This window comes from Paroedura picta, chromosome 5 (genome assembly GCF_049243985.1).
Source record: "Paroedura picta isolate Pp20150507F chromosome 5, Ppicta_v3.0, whole genome shotgun sequence".
NCBI lineage: Eukaryota > Metazoa > Chordata > Lepidosauria > Squamata > Gekkonidae > Paroedura > Paroedura picta.
The window spans coordinates 85,703,265-85,720,323 of NC_135373.1; the positions used below are offsets into that span (position 1 = coordinate 85,703,265).

The window sequence follows — 17,059 nt, forward strand, 5'->3', positions numbered from 1 at the left end:
GGTGTTTGCTGTTAATAGTTATAAAGATGCTTTTTCTACTTCACATCATATGCGGTGGCTGTGTTAAAATGAACAGTGAAGAATCCCTCCCATTCAGAATATCCTGGCCTTAAAAAATCTTTGCTTTACTTGGTATTGCTAGGGAAGAAAATAGAACCACCCTTTTAATCCAAGGATTTGTTGTCTGACATGATTTTCAGCAGCTGAATGGAGCTGTGTTAATATACCTAGAAAGAGATGCTAATCTGTCCTTTATGCTTGGTGATAGATTCCTCTAGGATTTGTGGACAAGGTCACATGTTTAGCTGCGATGATGTCATTTCAAATCAGTTGAATGTATCTACCCCACTGGGAAGAGTGTATTATTTTGCAATTGTAAGGTTTTCTTTGTTTTGCCATACCACTTACAAGAGTGTATTTAATCTAAGATAACTGAGCTAATTTAAATATACTAGGTTTAAATGGATGCATTAGTCCTACTTGCCCTAAATATTGATGAAATACATTTAGATGTGAACAGCTTCCTATTTTGCATGAAACATAATGCATTTTTATCTTACAAGGAAGAAACTGCATTGTAAATCAGTCTAACATTTCATCCTGACATACATATCCAAAATTTTGTAAAATTGATTTACAAACATCTCAAGAGGAATTGAAAGTGATCTTCCCTTGCTCCTTTCTGTCAGGTAATTTTGCTTTGTTCAGGATCAACAGAAGTACAGATCAGACTGTGTTAGGTTTACCTATTTGTATTTCTGCCCTAACATCTCTGTTCCAAACAAGTATGAATAACAAAGCACAAATTAATACAAAATTGCTATTACAAACCATATAGCTCATTAAAATGTTGCAATAATTCATGCTCAGAAACTGGAAACAAATACTCAGTGCTTAGTAAGTGTCAGAGGAGATTTGACAGAGGAATCTTCTAAGAGCAGTTTGTTTGGACTAGACTGACAAAGGTGAGTCAAGATGCACCCATCACATCGCTCTATGGGCATAGGCAGAATCTCTGGGTCCACTTAGCTGGGACCTGGGTCACCATCACAAAGATGACAAGGGAGGGGAACTCAGCTAGGGTTGCCAATCTCTAGGTGATGGCTGGAGATCTCCTACTATTATATCTGATCTCCAGGCAACAGAGATCAGTTCAATTGACTCTATGGCATTATACCACCCTGAAGTTCCTCCATTCCCCAAACCACACCCTCTTCAGGCTCCACCCCCAAAATCTCCAAGTATTTCCTCATCTAGAGCTGGCAACCCTAGGCTCAGTGAATGAGCAAGCCAATACTCATAGTCATCATTGTCATGGCCCAGATCCAAACCTAGTGGACCCAAACTAGCCCCAAGGGGGTCACTTGGCTCCTATTGTTCTTGAGGGGCCAGTCCTTTCCTGCTGTGACATTGGTTTATCTTCTGGTTTGTAGTCATTTCTAAAATGCTAAATTTTGTTGTTTTCATTAGTTTGATTTCATAGTTCAGCTTGTTTTGTGTTGCCCCCTCATGCTCCTCCATTTACTATGTAGGCCACTTTGAGATAGTACTGGTGGGACTGAAGCTGACCTGGCAGAAACCCAGAAGGCTTCTTTCTACCAGGTGCTTTTGTGATGCACCTAAGCCACCAGCCTCCTAGGAAATGCAGTTTTATGGCACTGCTATAACTGATCTTGGCCCTTTCTTGTTGCAAAGGCTAAGATTGTGTCTATTCTGTGTCCCTTGGTGCTTTGAGATGCTGTACCTTTGTTTACCCTGAGAAATGTGGTCTTAAACTGCCCAATAACTAACATTATCACAAGCCAGCCTACACAGCTGCATTTTGGGATTTAGATAATGGCAACATGTTCATCTTCCGGATTTCTAAATCTACTTCATTATTTTCAGATACTCATAGCTATAAATACTATAGTGCAAACATGTATAGTCATTGCAGCATATTCATACAATTCATATGCACATTTTCTTAAATGCACCATTACAAAATGTGCCAATACTCATCAAGTTTGTGATAGATCAGTATGGTCCTCTGTGCCAAATTAATTTGCTTTATTTGAAAGCCCTAATCCTTGAAGTCTTCTTTTTCAAGTGTATTGTTTTTGCTGTTAAAGTTTTAAAGAGCTATCTTTTATAAGCCCATGAATCAGTACAGTTCATACTTAGATGTGCTCAAATTAAATTTTGTTGGGTTTGACTAACGACAGTCGTACTCTACATTTTAATCTCCTCAGGTAGCATCATTAGAATATAGCAGTTAACAGTGAATATTGAGTAACTGGTAATTGGTCGGCAGCCTTTGACATTGTGGACCATGAACCGGTGATCCATCGCCAGGCCGGTACGGGGATACAGGGCACAGCTTTGTGCTGGATACGCTCCTTCCTCCAGAACTGGTCCCAAAGGGTTGCTGTGGGGGAAGAGTTCTCGCGGCCCTATAGACTCCCTTGCGGGGTCCCTCAGGGTGCGGTCCTCTCCCCCACATTGTTTAACATCTTTATGTGCCCTCTGGCCCAGCTGGTACGGAGCTTTGGGCTGGGTTGCCATCGGTACGCTGATGACACCTAGCTCTATCTCCTAATGGACGGCCACCCAGACTCTCCCCCAAAACCATTTGCCAGATGTTTGGAAGCAGTGTCTGAATGGTTCGAGCAGAGTCACCTGAAACTCAACCCCTCCAAGACGGAGGTCCTGTGGCTGGGGGGAAGGGGGCGGGAACAGGCAGCGTGTCTACCTACCCTAGCAGGGGTGCAACTTACCATTGTGCCCCAAGCTAGGAATTTGGGTGTGACCATTGATGCCTCCCTGACTAGGGAGGCTCAGGTCAAGAGAGTAGTGGGCCAGGCATTTTTCTATCTTCGCCAGGCCCGACTACTAATGCCCTACCTGTCCCCGACCACTTGGCCACAGTGATCCATGCGACAGTCACCTCCAGAATAGATTCTGTAACTCGCTCTACGCAGGCCCTGACCTGGAAACTACAGCTGGTGCAAAATGCAGATGCCAGGGTCCTCACTGGAACATCTTGGAGGGCCCACATCCAGCCGGTGCTGAGGCAGCTGCATTGGCTGCCAATTCCTGCCCGGATCCGGTTCAAGGTTTTGGTTTTAACCCTCAAGGCCATACGCGGGTTGGGACCCACATACCTGAGGGACCGCCTACCGCTCTATGCCCCCCGCAGGGCCTTACGCTCTGCGGGCGAGAACCTGTCAGTCATCCCCGCCCGGCCTGAACGAAACACGCCTAGCCTCAACCAGGGCCAGGGCCTTATTGGTCTTGGCACCTACTTGGTGGAATGAGCTCCCGGGTGATCTGCGGGCCCTGTGGGATTTGTCAGCATTCTGCAGGGCCTGTAAAATGGAGCTCTTCCACCAGGTCTATGGTTGAGGCTAGGGTCAGCGAATCAGGGACATCGCTCCCCCCCCCAAGAGTTGGAGTGTACGCTACTCCCCTATCCTTTCCTCTTCACCACTTTGATAATTGGGGGAGGGATGGGATTTTTAGCTTTCATGTTAGTAGATTGATGTTTTAATGGGAATTTTAATGGGGTTAGTTGTTGTGACCCGCCTCGAGCCTGTCGGGAGAGGCGGGAAATAAATCTATAATCATCATCATCATCATCATCATCATCATCATCATCATCATAATTTGGCTAGCTAGATTAGAAGTATCTGTTTTTTGTCTACTCATTAAAATTGTTTTTACTTTCTCAACATTAAATATTATTGCACTTTGCTTTATCCAGCCTTTTTCTCTGGATTATAATCTTTTGAGTGAATCAAAGATTACAACCTGAATTTGTGCTGTAAAACTGGTAGCTTTTAGCCTAGTCTGTGCTCTTGTGCCATTATGATCGGACCATATTAGCTGGAGTGATTAATGATTTTGAAAAGATTTGTCTGATAATTTCAGCTGAGCACAGCTTCAGAAGGCAGAAAAACTGGGCAAAATAGTTATTTTTCTTGTCAGTTAGCAACCCTGTTGTACAGCACTAAGGTACAAGTTTTACAGCATGGAATGGAACTTGTTCCTTCTGGGCCTAATTGGAGATTGAGTACCACATCTCCCTTCTGCCACTCATATTTGTAAAGAGAGGGGAAAACTTTTCTTCCAGCAGACAGCCAAGCTAGGTTCATTAGAGGTTTAAGTCATACGTAGTTCTTGTGTCCAGTAAGGAGCAGGCATACCATAATGTAACCACATGGCATGGGTTCTAGGATTTTCACCATGAGATTGCAAACCATAAAAAGAGAGGGTGTTGTGGCAAGGTAAACAGCAAAAGGGCTTCAGGGAAGCTGCATCACCTGGCTTCCATGTGTCTACATTTTTAACACTTGCCATACATCTGGTTGAATGTATGAATTGTGCTTCTTGTTGTAAGAAAACTGTATGTTTATTTTAATGCACCGGCATTAACAGGAGTAGTGAAAAATGTCCTGGCACTTTTACAGAGGCTTAATTTGCAGAAATGGGCAGGTGAAGCTCTTCATGGCATGATGGTAAATAATATCTCCTGTAGATAACATCCCATTAGTCTCTATTAAAGGGACAAGTCACCTTATACCATATTTGGCAAACCAAAGTGATTGTCACCCACCTTCTTGTGCTAAAATTCTTCTCCATTTCCCAGATTTACCTTTAATCTCTTTCTCCTCACTCATTTTTTTGCTTTGTCCCACCCCAGCAGTCAGACCTTATTGCTCTGCAACTTGTTGCCAGCTCTTTCTTGTTCCACCATCTTTCAGTTTGTGCCTGTTCTTCCTCTACAGCACTTTATTTCTTTAATTTTCAATGTCATTGTAATTATTTCCTTTCTTAGCCATCCAGCCTGTGCCTCAGACTCTTATATCTCCTACTTCCTGGAAACAGGGCAGTTTTCCATTGATATCTGTCTTCTTCCTAGCAGTCTCCTATCACAGCAGCCTGGTCAGTAGTAAATAGACAGACTTATATGCATTGATGGGGCATGAAGGCAATACTTGACAGACAGACCAGAGCATATTATAGATTAGAAGTCTATTCATTAAATTCCCTGCAATTTCTGATCTTAAGTGGCCATCTTTATGCTTTTATGCCATAGAAAATCTGCTGTTGCTCTCTGAAAGGAGAAGGAAATGAAAATAAAGGTAATTCATGCTTTACATAGCAATTTCTAGGGTGAAATAATTTTCTCTGGGAGAGCTCTAACTGCATAGTTCTCTCTATTGCCAAACAGGTCATGCTCTGAGGCTGGCTGTCCGCTATCCACTCTTGCATAGATGTGAATATTTGCTTCCCCCCTTTATTATTATTGTTTTTGGCTGTCCTGTCTTGAGGATTGGTGAATCCCTTGGTTTGAATTGTGGCAATGGTGGGAACTTGAGAGGCTGGGTACCTGAGGAGTTTTTCTTTCTCTTCTTTATGTGTGGTTGGGAACAGGTGTGTATCCAGCTTCAAGCTACAATGGCTGTGCAGAGGGTGCAGTTAAAATGAAATGTTTCTAAGTATGGAAGGGTAAGGCAATCAATAACTTGGTGAGAAACATACAGTTGGATTGCATCTTTCAAGCAGCTTTCAAAAACTGGCTCTGCTCCTTTTCTTTTAACAGCAGGCTCCCTTGCAGAAACAAAGCAGGTGATGTTTTCTCCACCCCTTTTCCTCCAGGGCAGGGGAAACTTCACCTGCTACTTTTTTTTGTCGCTAATGCCTGCGCTGTATCAGCTTAAAAGCTGACAGTGTTATATGAAGGAAAGGAACCCTTTGGGGATCAAGAGCAACCTGGCCATTATATTTTCTGAAACATGCCGAACCTTTCCTGAATTATTGCTTTATTTTGCATACCCCCCATATGTACTATAATATGTATTGGGTTTCAAATCAGTTCTTCTCTGATTTTCATCAATCATAGTAGCAATAATCAAGTATGTACAAGGTTAAAAGATATTTTTGCAATCCAAAGCCATAGTCTCTCAGAACCTCTGCTGACTTCAGCAGGTTTAGTCCCAGGGTTGCAAACGAAGAGAGTAAACTCCACTGAATTTGGTGTGACTTCTGTGCAGAATAATGTACAGTTCTCTGCTGACTTAGTGGGGTACAAGCACTCTTGAACTTGGGAGGGAATTGTGAATAAACACAAAGGTGTCAAAAGAACCTTTTGGCTTGCTTCTGCATATGCCACACAACAGGTGCAGGCATATGTGTTTTCAACCTTTTCCCCCAAATTATTCTGGGAGCAAATGCCCTATCTTTTAGCCTTAGTGACACCCCTCCTGGTTCTCTCCAAGGCCTCCCTTCCCTGTTTCTAAGGCCAGTCTTGGGTGCAGGCAGGTTTGCAAGATGCTGGTTGGCAGATCCACCGCTTTGATGGAGCCATTGGGTCTCACCCCCTGGCCCTGGCCAGAGAAGCCATTCATAACGCATCAGGCAGACACTTCACCTCTGACAAACAATAGAGCCTCCAACTGCTCTGGAAAACCTGCTTCCCATCCGGGCTCTGCATTATCCCCGCAGGAAACTTTCCTGGGCGCCACCCCCTACCCCCCCCCCGGCCTTCCTCGTGGAGGATTTCCCCCCGGGCGTGTGAATGGGGGGGGGAGGGGGGCGGATAGGGAGAGCGAAGGAGCCGGCAAGCGCGGCTCCTTTAAATCCCGGCTGCGTGGCTAGGAAACAGCTCCTCTGATGGCGAGGCGTCGGGGCTGGGGCTGCTGGTGCGCGAGTGTCCTTTCACTTCCTGGCTCCGGCGGCCAGGAGAAGATCTGATCGCCCCGCCGGCTCCTCTGGGGGAAGAAGGGAAGCAGGAGGCAGCCAGCAGCGCGCGGGAGCTGCGTGAGTCCAGCGGGCACAGCCACCTCCGAGGCGCGGCCGCTGCCTTCCACGCCGGCGCCTCTCCTCCCGTGGCAGGCAGGCAGGCAGGCAGGCAGTGGGCGCGGAGGAAGGTGGCTGGATCCGAGTCCTCCTGAAGCCCATTTCCATAGTAACCTGCCGAAGGGGTGCCAGCCAGCCAGCCAGCCAGGCGGCGCGGATCTCTTTCTCTCTCCCGCCCCGCGGCCAGGATGGCAGCAGCGGCCAGGTAAGGCGCGGGGGCCGGCCGCCCTCCTCTGCCCGGCAAGGCTCCCAAAGTTCTCTGGGAAAAGCGACTCGCCTCCCTGGCCCCCGAGGCAACCAGCCCCAGCCGGGCGGGGACCGCGCCGGCCTTCCTGCGCGCCGGGCTGGGCGCGATGCTTCCCCGGCTGGGGGGAGCCGGCTTGGGAGTCTTGGCGCGGGGAAGGGGCGACGGTCGCGGAGGCGCTCCGGGAGGGACGCGGCGCCCAGCTGCGGGGATGCTTTGGCAAGGCGGCAGCACCTTGCCCCGGGGAGGGGAGGTGGGGGGCGGCGGCGCTGGCGGGGGGCTGCCAGCGGAGGCAAGGACCCGGCCGGCTCACCTTCTTTGTTTGTCCCTTCCTCTCCAGGCTCGCCCCCTCCCCGCCCCCTTCCCCCGATTGTTTGCCGGCTTCTCCCCCCTCCTGTTTGCGGGGAGGGTTGGGGGGGGGGAGAAAAGGGGAGGGGAGCGCACTGGCTCTCTGTGGCCCCCAAAGCTGCGCTCGCCGAAGCCCCCGGGCAGCCTTCGTTTTCCGAGCAGGCCGGCCGGCCGGCCGCGGACCCTGCGCACGCCGTCCTCAGCCCTGGATCGATGGGGCTCGCTCGGAGAGTGCGAGCGCCGGGGAAGGGGCGGTGGCGGCCGGAGGGCAAGCCGCCTGCAAGTTCTCTCGCCGCCCGCAGCGAGCCAGGGGAGACGGCTGGCACCTGGAGCCAGCACTTAGGCGGACTTGCCGCTGGACAGCCACCCTGCCTGGGCGACGGCCGGGCGCTTGGCGGGCGGGTCTCTCTCCCTCTCCGGGGCCCAGGCGCCGGCTGCTGGCGCGTGACAGACAGACAGACAGACAGACGGACCGACAGCCAGCGAGGCGGAATGGGCGAGGGCGTGGAAGGCAGCAGCCTGTTGTTAATTGCCTAGGTTACAGTTCCCGCAGCCGGGGCTGCTCCTCGGCCTCTTCCCAGTCCTAGCGCCCTCCTGCTTTCCCGGCTGGGAGCATCAGGTGCTGCCGCCGGCCGGGGCTGGAGGGAGGCTGCTTGGCCGGGCGGCATCATCCGGGGGCCTGAGCCTTGGACGAGCGTCGGAAGGCCGCCGGGCTGGCCCGGGGAGTAGCCCTCTGCTTTGGCCCTCCTCGGTGTAGGCTTGCTGGCCTTTAGCAGCTGCCCGAGAAAGCGGCGCGCACCGGCATCCCCTGAAGAGAACTTTCCTTGGAATGCGCCCCATTGGATGACGCGGGGGCTGCTTCTGAATGGGCCTGCCTGGGAGTGCTGCCCGAGTCCGGTGCCCGATCGTCTCATTGTTTCCTCCCCCGGCGTCCGGCCTACTGGGCCTTAACGAATGCCAAGGAGAGATGTTGCTGCTGGCCTCTCCTAACTGGATACCACCCAGGCCAGTTTTGATGGCGTTTCATGGACACAGGAGCCCCTGTGAAAGGGAGTGATGTGTGACACCTGGAACAGGTGTGAGGTTGGAAGGACTGGCCGGTGTGTGTAGCAGCCAGGTTACTGCAAGACGGATACTGAGTCTATGCTCTTATATGGACTGCCTAGACATATGTTAAAAACCTTTGTAATTAGGGCCTATTGCCAGGGCTTTATTGATGTGATTCATTTTCCAGGAATGAACCCCAAAGAGGAGTAGTGTTGGGGTGTGTGAGAAGGATTTTAGATACGATGATGATAATAATAAACAACAATAATAAATAAAATAATAAATAAACAATAATTCACGTGATATGTAGAATGGGGTGGCTGAATTGTTTGAGGGAAAAGGATAATGTTACCTATACTATTGATCAGCTCATTAAACCTAAATATGTAGGATTATGTAAATTTGCTTTTTGATAGACTTTTTTTGGTAGCAGCTAAACTTTTTCAACAACAAATCTATTTTATTGGTCATTTGGCTATTGACAAGTAGGGCAAATTGCATTATTACGAGACTAGAGCTACTTCAGCAAGCAAAAGTCCCAAGCTGCATTGGATTCACATTTCTTAAGAATACATAAATATCTTTTGACAATTGCTGGACAATCTTGTCCAGGATAGTCTGCAATTCTAAACATATATACTAAGGAGCAGGTTCCATTGACTCCATGGGACAAGGCCTCAGACTTTCAATTGCTCTGACTGTATCCTTTGACAGGTAGCCCTTTTAAATGGGAGTATCAGGAGCCTGGACCACCTTTGCCAAAAGCCTTTAGACAGTGGTCTATTCCCCACCACAGCAACCTGATAAGAGACAGCGGCACTGAAAAGATTTGTGCAATACTTTTTACAGAAAAATCCCAAACATTTGTGGCATTAGTAAAAAGGCAGCAATATGCACACCAAATATCTGCATATATGCTGTTTGAGGAATGAGGTCCAGCTTTTCTCATCAATACGTTTGCTTTACACAGTACTTAGACACTGCAAATATAACAAGTGATAGCATTTTATTCATGGGCACAGTTGGGCTTCTTCATCCAGGCCTTTCATTTCCTAAGGTTTTTCTATTAGAAAATCCAGTTGTCTTCTCATTCTAACTCCAGTTTCCAACTCCCTCTTTCTGCTGCAGAGGACAGAATTATTTCTTTAAATGCTGACTGCTTCCATCCTACCTGATGGACAATCATTAACTTCTTGAAGGCTCATTGATACATGCTGCTGCATAAAATGTTCATTTCTTTCCCCTACTGGATAGAGTGAAAGCTAGATAAGAGTAATTTGATCTGCAACATTTTGTCCACCTGTGAAGGTTGGTAAGCTTAGCATTCACTGAATGCAAATTAAACTTAGCAGCATTGCATCTCTTTACACAGGTATCAGTGGGACATTTCAGCATATGCAGAGCTGAACGCATGTTACTGGATCAGGGACAATGGTAACTATTTTGGACTGGGAGTTTTCTGCTCTGCCTTTATTTGCTTATTTATTGATTGATTTATTTCCCACCTCATCTTAAGGCGGCTTACAACAATGAAAACAATTTCTCCATAAAATTCATAAACATTAAAATCAACAATTGCATACAACAATATTTAACAGGAATCCCCAGATGGCGGTAAAAAAAAACAGCGGTTACTCTCTGTCCCACTGAGCTATTACAATATTCCAGTGAATTTACTTGGGCTAAAAACTCAGGCTCATATCTACCACACCAGATGTGCAGTGCTCAATGTTGGGCGGGACCCTGGTTCATAACTCCAGGCACTCCCCTGGCCTCAACCAAACACCTGGTGGAAGAGCTCCATCTTACAAGCCTTGCGGAACCTTGTTAGCACTGTCGGGGCCCTTAGCTTGCCTGGGAGCTCACTCCACCAGGTTTTGTCCGCAAGGGGTATCCAATAACTCAGTATTATGCCAACAGAGAGTGGCTGACCTAAGGTCAGTTTGTGAGATTCCATGGCAGAGTGGGGATTTGAATCTCTCTCTCTCTGATCCTAGTTCCACAATCTAGCCACTAGACTCTTTTGGTTTGCATTTAATTGCATTAGAATGTTGTGGATAGTGTTTGGAGTTGCTATGAGAATATCTGATGGTTGTATTTTAATAGCTGCTGCATTCAGCTGATGATTGTTGGGAACTATTGCCTTCTAGTTCGACTTGGAACTCATTTTGTTTTCATGAATAGTGAACGAGTCCATAAAATGTCATCAGATAGATCTGTAGGATATCGTGTGGGTAAAAAAGCATGTTAGTAGTGAACTGACTAAAGTCGAGAGCTAGCTAACTTGATAACTTTCTCTTAACATCTGCTTGGGCACAGTGCAAGTAAATTTTCCTACTTTTGTTGAAGAACCTTGTAATGTTCAATTTCTGTATGTGAAATTTATTTATACCTTTTGTGGCACAAGCTCAGGAAACACTCATAACCCTGACTATGAACATCGAGGAGTGGAGTGTGATATAAAATACTTTGGGTCCACATTAGGAAGAAAGGTGGTGTATAAATGAAATAAGTGAGTATGGAGGCAATAATCTGCAACCAGTTGAGATTCTGGGCCTCTGTTTCTAGAGACTTTTGTGAACTTGTCACTTGTGTGTTTCCCAGTAACTGGCTACCATAGTGTGCCAGTAAGAGAGAGGTCAGGCTTCTTGTCATCATGTCTCCCCACTACATCCTGTAAAGATTGCTAGTAGAGAAACGACACAGGTCTACCAACAAAGATGAAGCTCTTGTTCTTTTATGATAGTTGCATCCCCCCGAAGCATAAATGGAAACTGGGACTTGGGCAGCATGCCAAGCTGGTTTTGTTTTTGTGTATGTGTAGATAACTGATAATCAAATAAGTATCTTTCTTGGAGAAATGAGGGCTGAATTGGGAAAGAATACCCATAATCCTTCAAACAAACTTGACTAGCTTAGATAGGGAAAATAAAGAATAATATCTGTATATTTTAGGATGGAATTGTCTTTATATGGGTTAATACTCAGTAACTTACATCAGCAGTGATCCCTGGTTTTTCAGATAGTTCCGCCGCCACCAGGTAGGGATGGTTGGGTGGGTTGGTGATTGTTTTAGGTGTTTTATGTACTGGGAGTTTTATGGGGGTTTTACATGTTGTTACCTGCTGTGAGCCTCAGGGGAGTGGCAGGCTAGAAATCTAATAATAATAATAATAATAATAATGATGATGATAATGATAATGATGATAATAATAATAATAATGATGATGATGATGATGATGATGATGAGTACCATATTTGTCTTGAGACATTATATGAAGGCATGTGGTAAAGCAAAGCATTTCTGGATGAAGGAGCCTAAGCATGCTGTCTTGAGGTCTATGCAGGGTAGGGTGGGGGCTGGAATAAAAGCCTGAAATGGTGCCTTCTTTTCCAGAGAGAGAGTCTTTCTTATCTTACCTGCTCAAGGCAGGTAACAGTAACTTACAAATACCCAAATAAAAACAGTTTGATAGTATATTCCTGTATACTCTCACTAGAAAAGTTATATCATAGTTTTTAGTTACTTGTTTTATAGAGAACTGAATGTGCCATGTACATTTTATTGAGCATTCTGCACTAGAAATATTTCCAAATAAGTCATGGTTGACTGTTTGAACTGGATATTCCTCCTTCATTGCCATTTAATTTAAAATATATATTAAAAGTAACATAAATATATATTTATATTAGTATTTATATTAGTGTACACACAGAGATTATAAGTAGCATACTGCCTCCAAGCTAAACACTGTTTATTTGTCCTGTGCAGCATCTTGAAATTTGTTTATATATATATGAAACCACATGGTCTTGGTGAAGCTAAGCATTTCTGGATCAAGGAACCTATATATATCTTGGAGGCAGTATACTATTTATCATAGTATTGCTTCCTGGCTGTGTTTCATATAGTAGGAAGCACTACTGTATATATTTTAGGTCTGTATGCTTAGGGCTGTTCAAACCGTGTTAATTACTTTATAACCTAGTGTAGTGGTCATGTAATACTGCCCAGACCTCTAGTATTCTCTTTCAAGTCTTGTCCGGTATTGTGTGGTAACTCCTTGAAACAGGCTGCTTCCTCCTCTCCTATGCATTTTGAGTCCTTTGGACGGTACGGATTCCTTTATTTAAGACATGAGATTCAGTCAATTGTCTGTAATAGAAGGGACTAATCTCTATCTAAATTAGCTAATGTTGATGATATTAAGATAATCAGTGATTCATTACTGGAGAATCACTGAGGCATTTTTAGAATTTCGCAATGGAAATTTCTGTGTTATTTGGTCTCTGTCAAGGGCCAGGCAAATGCACAATTATTTCATTAAAAATTATTTCCTGCCAGATATCGTCATGAAGAGGCTCTTGCTCAAAGTGTACAAAGAATTGCTTAGTCATCTGATGAGTGAGAATAGTTTAAAATAGAGAGAATGGATTTAACTTGTCAAATCTGGAGGACATTAATTCCACTGATTAGTAAATCAATATGCAAAAGCAGTTCAAATCATAAATAGGCAGTGTGACACTATTATACAGAATACTGGTCCTTCAGAGACAGGGAACCGTTTTTTTGAAAAATTAATTGATTATTTGGTAATTAAATATTTGGATCTATGCCCCTTCAAATAGCCTCTAACACTAAAATTAGGGGAGGGGAACCAGCAGAAAACAGTAGTCATTAGCTTTTAGAGGACATTGAGAGAATATTTCTCAAGCCACCTTAGAAACACTAAATGTCTCAATAGGGAGTCCTTTCCGCTAACGTGTGGGGTCTCTCTGTAGACCCCACTCTGCAAGAAATGTACTTTGTACCTGTTCAGAGGCTCATCTAAGTTTTGAGCATGGGCATTAAAAACAGATATGAAAGATGAGCTATGGGAATGCATAAAAATGCCCAGAAAAATACATTATTCATTGTCATTCTCAATGAATTCTCAACTATGCATTAACTGATTTAAGGCATCACACAATTAGGCCAAATAGCACAAGGAGTTGATCCCTCCCCCAATGCATCATCTTCCAGAGATCAATTGCTTCCCTCTCCATTTATGCTATGGAGAATGGGTTTTCAAGCTGTTGGAGAGCATTTACATTTCTGTTGCCTTTCTTGTCCTTTTAAGTCAGCCTCCAAGGCAATGTTGTGGCTCCTGTATCATTGCAATTTAAAGTTAATGATCCCAAGCTTCCTGTGGAAATGATGAAAATATTGTGACATGGCATCAGGGATGATTTTCTGCCCGGAGGTTTTTAGCTCTGGCTTGGAGTTGGAGTCGAGCAGGGAGCCTCAGGTTTATCTGCTGAGCAGGAACAACACCGACTTACCAGAAATGTATAATCGGATGACTGTTTTGCAGTAGGAGAGCACAGTGCTTATGTCACTTCAGCAAGAAAGCACTGGTGGCTTGATAATAAGAATAAAGGAAATAAACATTCCTTCTTTCACTGATGCTGGGCTTGCTTGGGTTTTCATCCAGGTGAACGTTTGTGCGTGTTTCCTATGAAGCAACAGGAATAATATGTTAGCATGTGCACTGGGAAAACACCATTAAATTGGCTACCTCAGGATATCTTCTTGCAGTTTCTATATGCAAATCTGGCTGTGTGCCCCAGTGATGCAGAGGAACAATGTTTTGATTGCATCATGCTTCAGTTTGCAATCTGCCTTGACTTTCAGCATGGCTGGAAAAGGAGCAGGAGGGGTCACATGAATAGCACTGAAGATCCTTCTGTAGTCTCCAAATATGCTTTAGTGGTGTCATGAAATTGTCATGAAATTGTCACACTCTGAAAGGAGCCACTGTCAAATAACTTTTGCTTCCAGATGCCCTTTGTGCATGCTCATGTGACAGACAAGCCCTGTATGGTGGTGGTCCCTGACCACCGGGCCGTGGCCCGGTGCTGGGCCATAGCTTCCTCTCCCCCCCCACAGTAAGAAACTTCCCAGGCCGCAAAAGCGGCCCATTAGCTTGCGGCCCGGCAAGCTTCTTTTTTTGGGGGGGAGAGGGAAGCAGGGCCACGTGCAGAAGTGTCATACATGTGTGTTTTCGGGCCGTGCATGGTGCAAATGTGCATGGCGCAAACACGCATGTGCAACTGCGCACGTGTGGCTCCACAGCTGGGCAGTTGCCTTCCCCACCGCCACTGGTCCGCAGCCTGTAAATGGTTGCGGACCACTGCTGTATGGGACAAAATTCCTTGGTCTCACTCTTTTAACATGCATTTGCCTCATCAAAGAGATGACACTACTGTATATACTTTTGTGTATTTGCCAAAGATACTGAGCCATGCTTATGTGAATGCACATCGGTGGGACACATAGTCATTAGTGGGACACTTTCAACCTGTCTCCCTGTGCACTGGTCTGTTCATAAACATATGAGCCCATGGAAGGTAGTTTTGCCTTGCTCACTGTGGTCCCACCAATAGGTTCCAACTTTGGTTTTGTACTTTAGCTCAGAGTTCAACTGGTATTTCATCCAATGGCTCTTTCCCTCTTTAGCATACAAGTAAGTCACTATCCTTCCCCTATGCATGTATCCTCAGGAGTGGTTTTCATTAAGTTCACCAATACTTGTACCTAAGGAAGGGCAGCCTGTCCTATGCACGGACACTTTGAAGTAATCCTTACTAAGGACTGCACTGATAGTTTGCAAGGTTTGATGTTTAAGCTGTCAACACTTTCTCCAATCAAGGGCTGCATTGCTAAAATAGAAAGGAAAAGAGCAATAGTTGAGAACTGGACGAGAGGTAACAGGAGGGTAAAAGAGACAGGTGCTTTCTCCCCATAGGACAGAATCAAAATGTGGACTTTATTATTGCTAGCAAATTTCCTTTTAAATCCTAATGTCTGCTTATGTCAACATGCTTGCATTTTCCGCCTGATATTTACTTGAGCAAGGAGAACTTGCAAGCAGGCTAATGTATACCAATATCCCTATGTTACTCTTCTGACTTCTCTGTTCAGGATACAGTGGAAGATGACAGATCTTCTCTAGACTGTCTGCTGATTTCCTGGCCAAATTCTGGATAGAGTGTGAAGGATTAACTAGGGATTAGCCATGTAGCTGGCTTGGAAGATGCACCGTTGGACATTTTCTCTGAGTAAATTTTGGCTTGTGGTCTGTATTAGCAAATAGGGCTATTTATGTGTTCCTTCAGCATTGAGATATAATGACTACCAGTGCCATCCTTAGCACAGTTGCATCCTTCAAACCCCTCTGAAGTCACTGGGGCCATTTCTGCAGTGACTAAAAATTTTATGGCAGCACCCATAAAGCTCTGAGGAATTTCCTTCCTTTCACACTTAAATCTCCTGATTCATAGAATCATAGAAACATACAGTTCGAAGGAACCTCCAGGGTCAAACAGTTGGAAGGGACCTCCAGGAACTCACAACTACCTGCGCACCCATGATGACCCTGTTTTCATGCCCAAGTGATCCCTCCACCAAAAATCTCCACACTCTAGCCTGGCCTGGAGGAAATTCACCTACCATCCGACAGTGACAATTAGCAAATCCCTGGGTATGCAGAGAAGAGACAAACACTGGCATATCCCTTCCTGCCCATCCAGTCACAAATTGCCTAAGTTTGTAAAATCAACATTTCTGTGAGATGACAAACCTAGCCTCTGCTTAAAAACTTCCAAAGAAGGAGAACCCACCACCTGTTGAGGAATCCTGTTCCATTGAGGAACCGCTGTGACTGTCCGAAACTTCTTCTGGATGTTTAGCCTAAAATTCTTTTGAATTAATTTAAACCCATTGGTTCTGCTCTGGCCCTCTGGTGCAGTGCTGACTGTGCTTCCTGTTTGCTGTGCATTTTGTGAATCCCGAGAAAACGCGAGTCCCCTGCCCCTCCTGGGAGAGAATTTGCAGTAACCTGAAGTGGAACTCAAAAGTTGCACTGGCTTCCTCCACTGTTTCCCACCTCAAAATGAAGATGTTTGAAATCTGACCAATGCTGTATCTGTGCCCACCCTCCTCCACTCTCAGCTGTGCTTTTTAAAAAATTGAATAGGAATATGGTACATCATAGTTCCAAAGTCGCACAAATATGACTCTCTCTCTCTCTCTCTCTGTCACACACACACACACACACCATCTCCTCCTCCAGCAATACTGAACATTCTTTGTCAATTTCATGAAGAGAAATTGAGCCATGGTCAGTTTCCAGCAGGGAGGTTACTATGTTGTTAATTTCATCCAGCAGCCTCCTGCAGCTTTCCCAAAGTACAACCCCCCCCCCAAGCCTTCTTTGTTTTACAACATAGGAATTACCTAACATAATGACTGGTTTTTAAAAAATAATAATATGCACTATATGGGGGGAGAGGGGGGAGGAAATTGATGACACAGGATGCTTGCTTGAAGTGGCAAACAAAGGTACAAGGACATTCTGTTGGCAATGAGAGCAAATAAAAAAACAAACAAGGAAGGGGTAGGACTGGCTGCTTATGCCTCTGAAAAAACTACAAGAGCTGGGACTGGCTGGCAGCAGCTTGGAAGTAAAGGTGAACGGCATGATGCCAAACCAATCCCTGGTATCAGAGATGACTTGTGGAGAGCCAAGCACAAATGCA

At 45.4% G+C, this 17,059-nt stretch overlaps 1 protein-coding gene across 3 annotated transcripts in view; it reads left to right on the forward strand.

Moving 5' to 3' along the window:
• The first annotated feature begins 6,636 nt into the window (after positions 1-6,636).
• Positions 6,637-17,059, forward strand: part of NAV3 (neuron navigator 3) — a 548,360-nt gene continuing 537,937 nt past the window's right edge. For all 3 annotated transcript variants that reach the window (XM_077338887.1, XM_077338888.1, XM_077338889.1), the window contains exon 1: positions 6,637-7,045. The gene's annotated coding sequence lies outside the window, so the exon portion shown is untranslated. The remainder of the gene's footprint in view (positions 7,046-17,059) is intronic.